This window comes from Elephantulus edwardii, unplaced genomic scaffold, assembly GCF_000299155.1.
Source record: "Elephantulus edwardii isolate Elephantulus edwardi_28Jun2011 unplaced genomic scaffold, EleEdw1.0 scaffold00129, whole genome shotgun sequence".
Classification (NCBI taxonomy): Eukaryota; Metazoa; Chordata; class Mammalia; order Macroscelidea; family Macroscelididae; genus Elephantulus; species Elephantulus edwardii.
The window spans coordinates 5,369,391-5,381,616 of NW_006399879.1; positions in this window are offsets into that span (position 1 = coordinate 5,369,391).

Genomic DNA, 12,226 nt, shown 5'->3' on the forward strand with positions numbered 1-12,226 from the left:
GTCCACTTCTGGTATGGGGTCTGCGGGTGGTCCACAGCCTGTATGGGGGTGAGGCACACAGAAACGGCCCACTGCTGGGTACGGGGTCTGAGGGTGGCCCAGAGCCTGTGGGTGGGGGTGAAGGAATGGCCCACTGCTGGGTACGGGGTCTTGAGTGGCCCAGAGCCTGTGGGGGAGGCTGCAGGAACTGTCTACTTCTGTGCACAGGGTCTGAGGATGACACAGCTTGTCGGGGAGGGTGCAGGAATCGTGCCCGGCTGTGCTGGGGTTTGCAGATGGCCCACAGCCGGTAGGGTGGACGGCTCACTGTCCCCAGACTCAAATGCTAACATCTAAGCATAGCACCCTTTTCTAGAGGGCCATGGGAGGCCCAAGGGTCTTGTGTCCACTTAGCAGAGCCAGTCCCTCCAGGCCAGCGCACAGCCCCTGGTCTACCACAGTCGGGGAGCGTCCACATCTGAGTCCTCCAGGGAGAAGCTCCTTGTGCCCCTCACACACACTGGTGCCGGGAAGCCTGACATCCTGTACACCCCCGCCAGCAGCCTGTCATTGTGCCTACATGTACCTCGGGCAGGGCTTCCCACACAGCAGTCCAAGGATACTTCTAGAATAATCCAGGGCCTGCCTATAGTGTCTTTAGAACAGATGGTCAGCATCCTTGGGTCCTCTCGGGCCCTTGGGGGCAGGAATAGTCCACGACATCGCTCTTTCCTCAATGACCTCCCAGGGAGCACAGGCCACTCCCGGCATGGACTGTAATATGTTGGCTGGGTCGGGTTCTGGGTCAACTGGGACAGCCCTGCAGGTGTGTTTGGGGCTACGGCCAATGGACGTAAGAGGCAGCACCAGTGCTGGACATGCCTGAGACCCAGTGTTGCTCAGAGGGGTAAACCAGTCCAGCTTCCTGCATCCTGCTGCTTCTTGATAGGTTCTCCTGCTTCTTCCAGAAGTTTCCAAATGCTTCCGATCCATTTCATCCAGGTGCACAGCCAGAGAGGCTTGAGAGCAGAGACTTGGGCTTACACAACCATGTCCACAGCTCTCTCCGTGACAGACAGGAGGGAGAAACAGTCCTGGTTCCGCCACGGGGACACACAATGTGGTGTAGTCACACAGCCAGAGGCTGTCAGGTCGGCTCTGCCTCGGGGTGACCCCGAGGATAACAGAACTTGACCCCACGTGACCCAGGGCTGCCTCGTCCTGACTCCACAACCACTGGCACGGTGGCGTCCATGGAGATCATGGCCTGAATCAGGTGCACCTTTGTCTTTAAACTGACATCATTGCTCCCCAGAACTGACAACAGATTTTTCAATACATCTCCTGATCTCCTAACTGCAGGTACCAAGAGCGTTGACTGTGGTTCCAAGGAAAACAAAGCAACTGACAATTTTAATCTTTTCTCCATCTATCATGATGTTGCCTATTGGTCCAGTGGTGAGGATTTTTGTTTTCTTGACGTTGAGATGTAGCCTATATTGAAGGTTGTCCTCTTTGATCTTCTACAGCAAGCACTTCCAGCCCTCCTCTTTTTCAGCAAGAAGGTTGTGCCATCCGCATAATGTAAGCTGTTGATGAGTTCTCCTCCGATCCTAATCCCACATTCTTCAGAGTGCTGCTTCTCAAACGGCTCGTTCAGCGCACAGACTGAATGTGGAGAGAGACTACGACCCCGACACACATCCTTCCTGATTTTACACCATGAAGTATCCCTTGCTCTCTTTCAACTCACAGCGACCCTCAAATGGGTTTCCAAGGCTGTCACTCTTTATGAGAAGAGACTGCGTATCTTCCTCTCATAGAACAACCAACCTTTTGGTTCGCAACCCGACATGGAGCATATCCAACATGCAGCTGCTAAGCACAGGGTGAGTGGTTCAAAGCCCACAATGGGAGGAAGCTGAGGCAGTCCACGTGCATTAACCTGCACATCCCTGAAAGGCCTCCGACCGTTCCACTCTCACACACAGGCTGCTGAGCCCGGACCAATTCTACGGCAGCAGATGGGGTAACTGCCAGATGCTCTGTAGGAGGAAGACGGACAGTCTCCTCCCTTCCAACTTACAGCCTCTGAAAACCGAAAGGAGGGTCAACGTGAGTCGGTTCCATCTGATGGCAAACCACACAATAACTAACTCCAAAAAGGGGAACTGTCCCCATCAACAGCATCCACAGAACAGAACTGACTCCTCTGGGATCAGACACGCCTCCCACGCTCCCACACGGCTGCGGTTTTAGGTATCGTTTAGGACAACTCATGGCAACCCTAAGAACAGCTGGCCTGGACCCTGCTCTGCCTCGTACCCTCCATCATCATCATCTCCAACACACTACAGAGCATTGCTGCAGTCACCGTGTCAATTCATCTCACTGGGGTCTTCCTCTCCTTAGCTGATCCTCTGTCTTTCCAGCGTAATGCTCCTTTCCATGGAACAGCCTCACCTGAGCTACACGGACAAAGTATGAAAGATGAAGCTTCGCCCCCTTGGCCTCCGACGAGCTGAGCTTTGCCAAGACACACCTGTCTGCTCTTTGGCAGTCCACGGCCAGTCACGGTCTACTAACTCCAGCACCAATCTTACTGCCCTACTTGGTTGGAAATCTGCTGCAACAGTTATGCAGAGGTCACAGAAACACACTTAAAGATGATAGAGTTTATTAGGGAAGTAACAGGTTCAATCTCTGGGTCATGACAGCTCCTGAATGTGCTCACAGGCCCTTCAACCTTCAGCCTTGTGGTTTCAGGCCAGTGTTAACAAACTTTCTTAGTCCTGGCAATTACGGCATCTCCCTCCCAGTATGCCGACCAGCTTGGATGCCGCTCCTAGGTCTGGTTCCATGAGGTCTCAGTCCCAAGGTCAGCTCTGTCTCACATCAGCTCTCTGGTTCAGGGAAGAAATGACTCCTGCAGCTGTTGATGTAGGCAGCCCACGTGCTCGCAGGGCAGGCAGCGCTGAGACAGCTGGAACGGGTTAGAAGCACTGTCCCAGAGGAGAGGGAAGAGAGAGGACATCCCAGCTGCAGTCCTCCTTACAGGCCCATCGGTACATAAACCATGCCTTCAGAGGAAGTAAGGTGGCAATTTGAGTCTGGCCTTTTGGTTGGGAGGAACCTCAGGATGTAGCCATTCTGTTTGCACGGTCCCACCTGGTCACAGCATCACTAACACCACATACAGGCCGCTGCAGATCTTCCAAAAATGACTGGAACGGAACCTCAACAGAGAACGACTAGGAATACAGACTGCGTCTAGAGGAACCCATGGCACTAGGGACATCGTCACAAACGTTAGATGGACCTTGGCTGAAAGCACACAGTACCAGAGAAATGTTTATCTGTCCTTGCTCGACTGCGCAAAGGCATTTTGACTGTGTGGATCACAACAAATTGCGGCTGACCTTGAGGAGAATGGGAATTCCAGAACACCTGATTGTGCTCATTTTAAAACTACACTTGGACCAGGAAGCAGTCGTCAAAACAGAACAAGGAAACATTGCACGGTTCACAATCAATAAAGGAATACATCAGGATGCATCCTGTCTCCTTACATTTTCAATCTATATGCGGAACAGTATGGATTGAGGCTCAATGTCAAGAAGACAAAGATTCTCACCACTGGACCAATTGGCAGCATCAGGATGGATGGCGAAGAGATTGAGATTGTTCACAGCTTTAGTTTGCTTGGCTCCATAGTCAACAGTCTTGGCACCAGCAGCCAGGAAATTAAAAGGTGCATTGCCATGGGAAAGTCTGCTGTTAGGGACCTCTCCAAAGTACTGAAGAGCAATGGTGTCTCTCTGGAGACTAAGGTACGTCTGATACAAGCCATGGTCTTCGCAATCACTTGTTATGCATCAGAGAGTTGGACAATGACCAGGGAGGATAGAAGAATTGATGCCTTTGAGCTGTGGTGCTGGAGAAGAGTATTGAGAATGCCATGGACTGCTAGGAAAACAAACAGATTTGTACTAGAAAGGGTTAAACCGGGTGGCTCCTTGGAGGCAAGGATTCTGAGGCTCCGTCTAACATACTTTGGACATGTTGTGAGGAGAGACCGGTCCTTAGAGAGGGACATCATGCTTGGTAGAGTGGAGGGACAGCGCAGGAGGGGAAGACCCTCTATGAGGTGGATTGATTCAGTGACTGGGATAATCGGGATGGGAGGGAGTGTCAGAGACAGTGAGACTGGCACAGGACAGAGAGGAGTTTAGGGCTGTTGTACATAGGGTCGCTATGAGTCGCAGGCGACTCGACGGCACATAACACCAACAACAACAATGCGGAACAGAGCATTCAGAAGATTGGGCTTTATGAGGAGGAATGCGGCATCAGGATTGGAGGGAAAACTCACGAACAACTTGCATTATGTAAGTAATCCAGTCTTGCCTGCGGAAACTGAGAAGGGCCTGAAGCACTTGCGGCAGAAAGTCAAAGACTGTACTGAAGTACACCATTAAGAAGACAAAGATTCTCATCACTGGCCCCACTGGCAGCACCATGATAGATGGAGAAGAGATTGAGATTGTTAACAATTTCAGCTTGCTCAGTTGCACAATCAATACTCTTTGGCACCAGCAGTCAGGAAATCAAAACATGAATAGCATTAGGGAAACCTACTGTTAGGGACCTCTCCAGAGTACTGAAGAGCAACGATGTCAGTCTGGAGACTAAGGTGTGCCTGATCCAAGCCACAGTCTGTGCAATTGATTGCTGTGCATCAGTTGTTGTTGTTGTTGTTGTTGTTAGGTGCCTATGTGTAGAGTACAACCCATAGTGATCCTATAAACAATAGACATGAACTGTGTTCTATCCTGCACCATCCTCACACCTCACACACTAGACCCCACTGCAGCAGTCACTGTGTCAATCCACCTGGTTGAGAGTCTTCCTCTCCTTCACTAAACCTCCACCTTTCCGAGCATCACACCCTTCTCCAAGGAGTAGCCTCTCCTAGCAACATGCCCGAAGGATGTGACGTGAAGCCTCATCATCTCTGACTCCAAACAGCACTCTGGCATCACCCTCTCCAAGACATATCTGTTTGCTCTTTTGGCCGTCCATGGGATGTGTAGCATCTGTCTCCAACACCACAGCTCAAAAGCATCAATTCTTCTTCTGTTATCCTTATTCACTGATGCATAGTAAGTGATCAAAAAGACGATGGCCTCAATCAGATGCACCTTAGTCCTCAAACGGACATCATTACTCCTCAATAATTTGGAGAGGTCCCTAACTGCAGACCTTCCCAGTTGCAATACATCTCCTGATTGCCTAACTGCTGGTACCAAGGGTGTTAACTGGGGATTGAAGTAAGATGAAGTTGTTGACCATTTCAATCTCTTCTCCATCTATAATGATTTTGCCTATCTGTCCAGTGGTAAGAATCTTTGTTTTCTTGACACTGAGATGCAATCCATATTGATGGCAGTATTCTTTGATCCTCTGTGACAAGCTGGATTATGGGAAGTAAGCCATTTTTTTACTTATCAATCAGGTGTAAGACATTTGGTCATTTTAATTAAAAATCAGAAAAAAATTTAAAAAGGAAAAACAACAATCAGTTATGGGTTTTAGGCCTCTTGTTTAAATCAATTATGACCCTGACAGAGTGTGGAAATTATCAAACAATATCACTAATATCACACACTAGCAAAATCTGCTGAAGCTTATCCAGAAATTACTGGAACAGTATACTGACAGAGAACTACCAGAAATACAAGCTGGGTTTAGAAGAGGTCATAGCAATAGAGACATTACTGCCAATGTCAGATGGATCTTAACAGAAAGCAAAGAGTACAAGAGGAATGTCTCTCTGTGTTTCATTGACTATGCAAAGGCATTTGACTGTGTGGATCACAACAAATTGTGGCTAACCTTGAGGAGAACGGGATCCCAAAATACTTGATTGTACTTATGCAAAACCTATACTTGGACCAGGAAGCAGTCCTCAGAACAGAGCAAGGAAACATTGCATGGTACAAAATCAAGACAGTAGTGTGTCCAGGATGCATCCTGTCTCCATATCTTTTCAATCTATATGCAGAACAGACCATTCGGGAAAGGGGGCTTTATGAGGAGGAGTGTGGCATCAAGATTGGAGGAAGACTCATCAACAACCTCCCTTATGCAGATGACACAACCTTGCTTGCTGAAACTGAAGAAGACCTGAAGCGCTTGCTGCAGAGGTCCAGGACTGTAGTCATCAATTTGGATTGAAGTTTAACATAAAAAATATAGATTCTCACTACAGGGCCAATTGGCAGGACCATGATGGATGGAGAAGAGATTGAGGTTGTTAACAAATACAGCTTGCTCAGCTCCACAATCAACACTCTTGGCACCAGCAGTCAGGAAATCAAAAGATGAATTATACTGGGAAACTCTGCTGTCAGCGACCTCCCCAGAGTACTGAAGAGCAATGATGTCAGTCTAGAGACTAAGGGATGCCTGATCCAGGCCACGGTCTTTGCAATTACTTGTTATGCGTCAGAGAGCTGGACAATGACTAAGGATGACAGAAGAATTAATGCCTTCGAGTTGTGGTGCTGGAGAAGAGTCTTGAACATACCATGAACTATCAAGAAAACAAATAGGTCTATGTTGGAGAGGATAAAACCAAGTTTCTCCTTGGAGGCTAAGATTCTGAAGCTCCATCTAACATACTTCGGGGCATGTGGCCAGGAGAGCCTGGTCCTGAAGAAGGACATCATGCTTGGAAGGGTGGAGGGACAGCACAGGAGAGAAAGAACCCAGATGAGATGGACTAATACAGTAACTGGGCTGATGGGGGTGGTGTGTCAGAATTAGTAAGACTGGCTCAAGACAGGGCAGGCTTCAGGGCTGCTGTACGGAGGGTCGCTATGGGTCACAGATGACTCAACGGGACATAACAACAACAACAACAACAGGCGGGCCTTTCTGATTAGAAGTTGGTTGGGGCCTCGGGCCTGGTGTCAAGATTTGCTTTGCTTTCCATCAGAAAGCTTGCCAATGACTAAGGATGATAGAAGAACTGATACCTTTGAGTTGTGGTGCTGGAGGAGTCTCGAACATGCCACGGACTGCCAAGAGAACAAACAAACCTGTTCTAGAGAGGGTGAGACCAAGCTGCTCCTTGGAGGCAAAGACTTTGCGACTCCATTTCGCACACTGTGCACATGTTTCCAGGAGACCCGTCCTTGAAGGACACCATTCTTGGAAGGACAGCCCAGGAGGAAGACCCTGGATGGGATGGACGGACACCGTAACTGGGGTAATGAGGGCAAGTGTGTCAGAGTCATTTAGATCAGCTCAGGATAGGTCAGGGTTCAGAGGCACAGTGCACAGGGCCACGACGAGTCACGGTCAACTTGACGGCACCTCACAACCACAACCATCACCTGACCATCCCACAAGGCCAAAGACTAGAAAGGCATCTGGAGCAGCAGACCCACTACACCACTCTGCTGACAGGTGTCCACCACTGGTGACCTTGCCAGGGATCTGAAGCATCAGAGATACAGCTTCGAGCATCCCAGAAACACACAAGCCACCTTAGTCCAACACGCTGACAGCTGGGTGCTGGGGTGCTGCCAACGCCATAAAGAGAAACGGTATTTCTCTAATACACGCGACAAGGTGGGAGAACCCTGGAAATGCGAGGCTGAGTGACTTAAGTCAGACACAAAAGGGCAAGTACTGCCCAGGGCCACAGATCTAGAAAGAGACAAGGAATTCTCTAGAACAGGACAGTGCTTGCAGGCCAAAGCTGATCAGTGGTTACCAGGGTTGGGGAGAGGGGAGAGGCATTGTTTAAAGGGTGCAATGTTTCGGTGGTACCTGTGGGCTGTTGAGTCAGAGCTGACCCTCCAGCGGGTTTTCAGAGGCAGTAAATCACACGAGAGGAGACTGCCCACCCTCCTCCCATGGTGGATTCGACCTGCTCGCCTTTGGAACCAAGCGCAGTCTCTCAGCACTAGGCCACACGGCTCCTAGAGGCTGAGTGTCCACAGGGACGGCAGGGGGCTTTAGGAATGAACACTGGTCATGGCCGTATTACAAGGCTGACGAGATGCGTGTCACCGACTTGTACGTGTAAAGAGAGCAGAGATGACAAGCGTTTTGGACACACAGGTTCGTCTCAGAGTGTGCACTGAGCTCCAGGCCACTGGAATGAAGTCAGCGTCACAGTAATGGGGTCACACGTCCTCCCCGGCCTCCCCGACACCGTGACGAAGCAGCTTGAAATATCGCTGACCACGGGTGAAGCGGGGCACGGGGACCGGGTGAGCGAGCGCGTGCGCTGGGCAGGGGGGCCGGGGGACCTGCTCCACACGGCAGCTCGTTTCATTTCTTAGAAACGCGTGGTCTGTAAAGGGCAAGAGAGCGGCCCGAGACCAAATGGGGGGTGCACGTGTGTCCCCATACGCTTTATGGCAACGGGAACAGGGTGGCTCCAGCCACAGTGAGAGTCCGGGAGGTGGCGGCCTCAGGCAGGTGGACGGGGTGCTGGGCCAGCTGCTGGGCGGCAGCTCCTCCGTCACCAGCACCCCTGAGATTGCTGTGTGCCTGTCAGGGGCCTGGGAGCTGCCGGGCAGGTTTTGTTCGCGTCCAAGCAGCTGTGTCCAGCCTGATGCCCACGTCCCTGGACCGGCTGTCTAAGGCTGGTCCTGATGGTGACGGTTACAGAGCTCTAACGTGTGTGTGCCTGGTGGCCCACGAGTCCCCAAGCCTGGCACCCTGGGCCTCCAAGTGCGTCCTCCCCAGTGGGCATGACAGCAGAAGAGAGGCTGCTGGTCAATGCTGCAGCCCCATCAGGGCACCCTCAGGGCCAAGAGGAGACATATGTGGCACAGGCTCTCTCTATGGGAACCAAAAACGGAAAGACCCAGGACCCCTGGCTCCGGCAGGACCTCACTGGTCACGCACTGTCCCTGCCGGCTGACCGGCCAGGCGCCTCCTGACACCCACTAGCAAGCTAGCTGAGGCAGCGAGGGGACGGACCAGTTAGCCCCTGTCCACTGTTAAAGTCCAGGTCTGCTGCGGTCACTTCATCAACCACAACAGAAGAGAAAGATCGGCTTCAAAGCCCTCACTGGTCCACAGACGAGGACACTCAGGCCCCAAGGAAAGGCCCAGGGCAGGCGTCTAGGCCAGTGAACCCAAGACCAGGGCTAGTCTCCATGCATACAGAGTCCGCAGTCGGGGGTCCCCAGGACCACCCCTGGGCTCAGGAACTCGCTAACAGGAGGCGCAGACCTCAGAGAAGCCGGGAGGATCAGGTGAGGTTTCGCTGCAGTGAACGCGGGCGGGTTAGTGAGCGAAGGTACAGGCACCAGGGCCCAGCACAGACCAGGGGCCACTCCTGGATGGGTCACTGGATGGTGCTTCTTCCAGGGTCAACATGTGACCATGTTGTCTGCATGTGGCCAGCCAGAAAGCCCACCCCAGCCTTGGTGTCCAGCATCTTCATCGGGGCCAGTCACGAAGGCATGGACACCTGTGAGGCCGACCTGAGGTACATGATCTCCCCAGAGGACAAAGTGACACTGCAGGTCCCAAAGCCCACTTGTAAATCCACGGGTAGTTCTGCGGTCCACTCGTATCAAGCAGGAGAGTCCAGGGGCTAGGGGGTGTCTCCCCGGGCTAGTGAAGACCACACCTTCCTCTGCAGACCCCAGGCTCTGGCCTAGGTGGAGGTCTCCCCGGGCTAGCGAAGACCACTCCTTCCTCTGCAGACCTCAGGCTCCGGCCTCGGTATAGTGAGCGCAGCCCTTTGCAAGGGCACATTCTGTTCCCGACAGTCTAACCTGGCGACCAGGAGCCCCGCGGGGATGAGGTCACCCGAAGCGCATCGAGTCCCACTGTTGATTTTCTGTCCCTGGTAAAACGAATGTTCAAGTCTAAAATTCGTAACACATTCAAGGATGAACAGCCAGCCAGCCAGCAGGCCTCCCAGGTCGCAGGCATCCCCACAGCCAGCGTCCTGCTGTCCACCAGCCAAGCTCCACAGGACCTCCTCCCGGGGGACAGAGACAGGGTATGTGAACTTCAGCGCTGGGAAGAACAGGACTTCAAATCAAGAAAGGTGTGCATCAGAGTTGTATCTTTTCTCCGTACCTTTTCCCTCTGTATCTCTCTCTCTCTCTTTGCTGTAGAGTTTAAACTGATTCATAGCTGACCCTCCGGCACATTCTCAGAGGCTGTAAATCTCACGGGAGGAGACGGCTCAGCTTTCTCCCTCACAGCAGCTGGTGGGCTCAAACAGCCCACCTCTGGGTTGGCAGAACAACGCCTCATCCACTAGACCACCCGAGCAAGTAACCCAAGAAGCTGGTCTGTATGAAGAAGAATGTGGCATCAGGATTGGAGGAAGACTCATCAACAGCCCGTGTTACGCAGATGATACAACCTTACACTTATTGCAGACGATCAAAGATTAGAGTCTATGGGTTACATTTCAACTTCAAGAAAATAAAATTCCTCACCGCTGGACCAACAGGCAACATGACAGATGGAGAGAGACTGTCAAGGACTTCATTTTATGTGGACCCCACAACTGACATCCACGGTAGCAGCAGCCAGGGAGTCAAAAGGTGTTGCCCTGGGGAAATCTGACGCGAGAAAAGCCCTCCTGAAATGTTGAAAAGCAAAGCTGTTTCATCCTGTTGTACAGCATAGACAGAGCTTTTCCAACGACAGGGGATCAACACTGTTCCCACCATCTCTTCTATTTTCGGGAGCTGTACTGTGGTGGGAGGAGCCAGACGTGTGGCATCTCAGAGGTCAGCACGTGACAACAGGCACACCGGCCCCTCGGCCACCCCCACCGCTGTGAACACGGTGGGGAGCCGCGGCCCGGAGCCTCGCTGACCGCCAAGTGGCGTGGGGCCAGCTGTGGGCTCTCGTCAAGGTCTCGGCTCATGCACACGGCACGGGGCCGGCACACAGCTGCCTGCAGGTGGAGCATCCCAGCAAGGGTGACAGGAGAAGGTAGCATGTCAACTCAGGTGTCACCAGTGTGGGGGGCACTCTTGCACCCCAACAGAGAACAGCTGTCATGAGTGACAGCCCTCCTGGGAACGGCCGTCAGCAGAGAAAGGCTGCTGGCACATCCATGGCTGGTCCCTCCCAGCGAAAAGGCCCAGCCGCCCACTCTGACTGGTGCCACCTACAAGGCCACCCAGCTCCCGAGGCCTGGAGGGGGGGCCCCCACCACTCCCCTGGACCCATCACGCTTCCTTCTCTTCCTGCCCCACAAACTCCATCTCCGGGCCAGTTTCCAGAGGACCCCACAGGCCCAGGAAGCCATGCGCTCTGTCCCTCCGGGTCTCGCACACACATACACAGAGACACAGACACAGGCTTGTGCTGGAACTCTTCAACCTGGCCGCCTCGTTCCTAATGCCACCAAGAATCAAAACCGAAACCGAACCCACGCGCACTAAGCCAACCTGACATACAGGAATCCACCAGGGCAGTGGGGCTCATCCAGTGAGCTGTCCACGGGGGCTTCCAAGGCTGAAACTCTCCCCAGACGCAGGTGGTCTCATCTGTCTCCTGGTGATAATGAGTTTGAACACCCAACCTTTCTGTTACCAGCTTCACCGTGTGTAGTAACCACGGCTACCAGTCAGGAGCCAATGCCTTGCTTTTGGGGAGGAAGTGCCCAGACCCTCTTCTTCCGTCTCTTCGTCCAGCTGGTGCAAGCTGTCTGATGGCCTGGTCTCCGCGGGACTTTAAAAGGCCATCGCTGGGCCCTGAGCAGATGGCCGACTCCATTTGCACCCACTGAACGGGTGGGCGCGTGTGCAGGGGTTTCTACGCTTCAGCTGTGGGGTCTGACTCTGCCGGCTTTGCTGCTGCACCCCTCCCGCCCCTTCCCTTCTTTTCATAAGGCTGACTGCGCTTGTCTCTCCCGCCCCCCTCCCTGTGTGGAAGTTACTCATTCTGTGTCTATTATTCTGGTGCTTCCTCTCAGTTGAAAGTCTCTGGGCGGCTCAGTTAAGCGCTTGGCTACCGACCAAAAGGTTAGTGGTTCAAACCCACCCACAGGTGCCCTGCGAGGCAGCCTGGTGATTTGCTTCCAAGATACTATTGTTGTCATCATGGTGTGTCACTGAGTCGGAGCCGACCCACGGCTGACCCTCCAGCGGGCGCTCAGAGGCCGTTAACTGCCCCGAAAGAGACCGTCCGTCCTGTTCCCACGGAGCAGCTGGTGAATTCGAACCATGTGCTTGTGAGTGGG